Here is a 4,844-nt window from a genome sequence, read left to right as displayed (position 1 = left end):
GCCCCGACGCCCCGGCCCGCCCTCCGCCCGCGCCGCGCGCAGCCACTTACCGCGGGCCGCGGCGCTCCGGCGGGTCGCGCGCGCGGGCTCGGGGAGGATTGCTGGTCCTCGGCAGGGGAAATACCCACTTTCGAAGCCGCTCCTTTGCGCCCTAAAACAAGTAGCCCCAACGTGAGAGAAACAAAAGGTATTTGCTGACGTGGGCGTTGGACAGAAACGCCCGAGGGCTGGGGACACAATTAAAGGGGCAACGCACAGATTTCAGGCACCAACCAGCAGCTTCGCCCACTCCCCCTGCCCTTGCCTACACCCCGCTGCACCCTCCAGAGGCTCCGGGGTGCCCAGGTTCCCTGGCAGTGGACCACGGAATCATTATTTAGTCAGGAGCTTAAATTTAAAATTATACTTTACGTTGGGAAAGGCGCCTCCGGAGGGCAGAAGGGCTGGATTTCTAGGATCTGGGGAATTTGGTTTAGGAAAGAGGGAGGGACTTAGGCGTGCCCACAATTACTGTATAAGTACATGTGACATTATTATACTTAAGTTTAGCAACGTCAAATCTAAGCGATTTCACAGAATTCTTCCCTTTATTGATTCCCTTGTTTTGGCTGGGGATGACCTTTTTTAAACCTCTACAGGTCACAAGCATTCTATTTGAAGAGGAAAACCCAGAGAGTCTGAGAGAAGAGAAAATAATTCTTGCTTAAGTTCAGAGAAAATATAAAACTAGTGAAAAAGTCAGGATTTGTGTTTTCGAATACAAAAATTCGTTGTACATCGACTTTCTTTTGACATACTTATGACCCTAAGTGCAAACAGGTTATATTTTTGCTAAAATCTTAAATCACTGAATTTTCACCGCAAATACCGAAACATGAATTCTATAAATTAGTTTCTAGTTCCTTGTGCTGGGTCAGGTACTGAAAAGCGCTGTGATGTAATGAAACTGGAAAAAAATGTCAAAACCTTTCATTTTTCGATGGCTTCCTCTTCTGTGTCATAGTCAAATGGGACAAAGCTCATTGCTTTGGTTCCATCAACAATTAGCTATGACAGAATATTCCCAACGATCTCTTAATGTCACTTTTTTATTACTGTAGACGTGTTTTGCTATTTAGCTATATTCCCTCACATTCCAAACAGGTATATGGAAACATGTTTGAAAACCACTAAGTATCAGGAGGGTTGGATGTACTCAAGCTACTCTGCAAGCATCCCCATTGAGAATTCTCCCAGAAACACCTGGGCGTTGTTACAGCGCAAGGTTTTATTTCAGCCTTAGTTAATTAAAACATGCAAAAGAGTTCTACAAACTTGTTCCTCTAGAGAGCACATCAGATTGGTGATAAACACTTTGTTGCAAGGAAGAAGCAATAGGAGTTTTCCCCCTCGCCTTCCCCCCTCCTAGCTTCTGAAACTTGTTTATATATTTGGAGAATCTCTTACGTAGTGATTAATTGGCGGCAGGTAGAAATCTGCCTTCTGCAATAGAATCTGGAAATACCAGTGGCTTGCTTTCCCAGAATTCCCACAGCTAGGACTGTGCCCATGTCCTACACTTTGATAATCAGATGCACACACCAGGGACTTTGAAGAGGGAGCTATGAGACCAAGCAGCAGGAACCTCAAAGAAACTTCTCTTGCAGTGATGGCAGCTACAGCAAGATTGTATCTCCAGGCGCCATCGTGGCAAGGCTGCTAGGGGCAGCATCCACTGTCCAGGGCTAGTGCTTTCAGTGGTGGCAGCTGCCATGCCTGTGTTTGCTGAGAGCGGTGTTGGTATCCTCACCAGGCCAGCTCTGTGCTGTGACTTGGCTGTTGTTTCTGCCTACGTAGCAGAGGCTCCAGCCCCTGCACTCTGCTCTTTCTGGGATTCTGTGAACTTTTAAGACGTCCATTTCTGCTTAAATCAGCCATGGCCAGTCTCTGTGCAACTAAGAACCCTGACCAGTACAAAGTGTTAAGAAGGCATCTGGACATATGGTGTGGAGCTTAATAGATAGAGTTGTTAGAGATAAAATGTTGTCACTGATGCCCCATGGATGGGAATTAGAACCATGGGTATGGATAGAGAGAGAATACAAAGTGAGAAGAGAAGAAGGCTTAGAACCGAGCCGCAGCCACTTCATCACCCAGTAGCTGGTTAGAGGAAGGCAAAATTGCAAATGACACGGAGAAGCGACTAGAGAGGAAGGAAGTGGCCTGGGATGACACCTAGGGTGGTGTCACAGAAACTAGGAGAAGAGTAACTCCAAAAGGAAGAACTGGAAAGTAGTGTTAAATACTTCTCTTAACAGACTAAGAGAAAATGTCCATTGGATTTAACAACTAGGAGATCATTGACTTCAGAAGACTTAAACTTAAAAGAAAGGAGCAAAATCCAGACTAGAGGAGTAAGTGGAGGATAAAGAAACAGAGGTAATGAGAAGAAACAACTTTTTTTTCTTTTTTTTTAAAGATTTAACTGATTCATTTGAGAGAGAGAACAAGCACAAAGGGCAGAGGGAAAGGGAAAAGCAGACTCCCCGCTGAGCTGGGAGCCTGACTCAGGGCCAGGACCCTGGGATCATGACCTGACCTGAAGGCAGATGCCTAACCAATTGAGCCACCCAGGCGCCCCGAGAAGAAACAACTCCTTAGAGAGATTTGGGTGTAAAAGGGATGTTCCAGGTCCAGCCCAAACTTAATGGCATAAAACAGAGCTATATTATTATGTTCAGGGATTCCATGGATCAAGAACTGAACAAGTCACAGCAGGGACGGCTTGTCTCTGTTTCACAATGTCTGAAGTTTCAGCTGGGAAGACCCAGATGGCTAGGAGTGACTTGAACTCCTGGGAACTGGAATCATCTGGAGGTTTCTTCACTCACAGGTCTGGCACCAAGACTGGGATCACTTGAAAAGTGGCTCAGCTATGACTGTCACCTGGAGCACCTACAGCGTGACCTCTCCATGTGCCTTGGGCTATTTGCAGCATGGTGGCTGGGTTCTGAGAGGGAGGGTCTCACAAGAGAGCGGACCAAGAGGGAGTATCCAAGAGAACTGGGAAGGAGCTGTGTGGTCTTTAATACCTATCAACAGAAGTTACAGTGCCTCACTTGCCATATCCCATTGGGAAAAGTAGTCACAACCTACCAAGATTCAAGCAGAAGCGGACATAGCTGCTATCTCTTAATGGGACGAACGTCAGAGAATTTGGGGACATGTCTTAAAACTACTACAGGCAAAGAGAGAGGGTATTAGTTCGAAGGGGATATGGGTAAAGACTTAAAAATAAATGCTGAAGGAAAGTATGAAGACAAGAGGGAAAGAATAAATATACAGGAGGAATAATTAATAGTGGCTGAATTTCTGCACTTGAGGGAGAAGGAGATCAAAATCTCAAACAGAGGAACAGTGCTAGACAGGAAAAGTGAAAACACCACTGTCCCCATTGGAGTAGAGAGCAATCAGAAGAACATGGATAGACGTGGTGGTTTTTACATGCCTGCTTGTTCTTTGACACGACTCCCTTCAAGAGGTTGATCCCAATTCCCTTCTGCATGAGTGTGAGCTGGACTTAGTGACCCGCTTCTGAAGAATGGAATGAAGCAGAAATGATAGAGTGTGTGTGATTTCAGAGTCTTGGTGGTAAGAGGCAAAGCAGCTTCCTCCTTGTTCTTTCTCTGTCGTGGGTCTGCTGTTCTGGGAGAAGCCGGTATCCTCAGGCAGCCATGTGGAGATGAACTGAGGCTTTCTGCCAACAGCCACGACTGTGCCACCTTGGAATGGATCTTCCAACCCCAGACAAGCCTTCAGCAGACTGTAGTCCCAGCTAACAGCTTGAGTGAAACCTCATGAGAGACCCAGAGCCAGAACCAACCAACTAAGCTGCTTCCAGATTCCTGACCCTCAGAAATCTTGAAAAGTAATTAATATTTGTTCTTTTAAACCATTAAGTTGTGGGGGCAACTTGTTATGCAGCAACAGATAACTTTTGTAAGTTGTGGTACCTAAAAGTGCTACCATAACAAAAACCTAAAAATGTGGGGCGCCTGGGTGACTCAGTCGTTAAGTGTCTGCCTTCGGCTCAGGGCGTGATCCCAGTGTTCTGGGATCGAGTCCCACATCGGGCTCCCCGCTCAAGCGGGAAGCCTGCTTCTCCCTCTCCCACTCCCACTGCTTGTGTTTCCTCTCTCGCTGGCTATCTCTCTCTCTCTGTGTCAAATAAATAAATAAAATCTTAAAAAAAAAAACCACCTAAAAATGTGACTGGAACTGAGCCATGGAAGGTGGAAGGACTCTGAGGGGAGCGTTAGTGAAACTTGAGCCTTTTGAAAAATAGAGTCCTGATGGCCTTTGAGAAACAGCGAGGGCCTAAAGGAAAATCGTAAAAATCTTATTGGACACTGAAAGAAAGCGGTCCTTGTTATGTATTGACAGAAATTTAGCAACACTATTGCCTGCAGTAAGGTTAAAAGTGGAAAACATACCTACTGAATTGGGTGATCTAGCTAAGGAGATTTCCATTCAGAATGTGGAAGGGGCCGCCTGGTCTCTTCTTGCTACTTGTAGTAAAATATGAAAGGAGAGAGATAAGGTAAAGAAAGAACTATTAGACAAAAAGAAGTCAGACCTTTCTGGTGTTGAAAATTCCCAGCCTCTCCAGGTAGCAAATGATGCTCGAATTAAGAAGTGGCTTCTGAGCAAAAATTAAATCCCAGGGCAATGTCAGGAAAACACAGTCCAAAGGGAGTAGCTATAAAATCTTTTGTCAAGATCTAAGAAAGATCGATGGTGTTACCTCAGAGTACTGTTCATTTAGATAAAAAGTTCTCTTGGGGCGCCTGGGTGGCACAGCAGTT

At 45.6% G+C, this 4,844-nt stretch overlaps 1 protein-coding gene across 3 annotated transcripts in view; it reads right to left on the bottom strand.

The window, feature by feature from the left end:
• The window catches only part of ZBTB8A (zinc finger and BTB domain containing 8A), a 58,149-nt gene extending 57,687 nt beyond the window's left edge, over positions 1–462 (bottom strand). Inside the window, exons 1-2 of one of the 3 annotated variants that reach the window (XM_034648548.1) lie at positions 412–462; positions 51–151 (exon numbers count right to left, since the gene is read on the bottom strand). The gene's annotated coding sequence lies outside the window, so the exon portion shown is untranslated. Of the gene's footprint in view, positions 1–50; positions 363–411 lie in introns of those variants that run through there. The other 2 variants (XM_034648555.1, XM_034648545.1) reach the window with 2 other exon arrangements.
• Positions 463–4,844: the final 4,382 nt, after the last annotated feature.

This window comes from Ailuropoda melanoleuca, chromosome 2 (assembly GCF_002007445.2).
Source record: "Ailuropoda melanoleuca isolate Jingjing chromosome 2, ASM200744v2, whole genome shotgun sequence".
Lineage (NCBI taxonomy): Eukaryota > Metazoa > Chordata > Mammalia > Carnivora > Ursidae > Ailuropoda > Ailuropoda melanoleuca.
The sequence above is the reverse complement of the archived record's forward strand: the minus strand, read 5'-3'. Positions and strand labels throughout refer to the sequence as shown.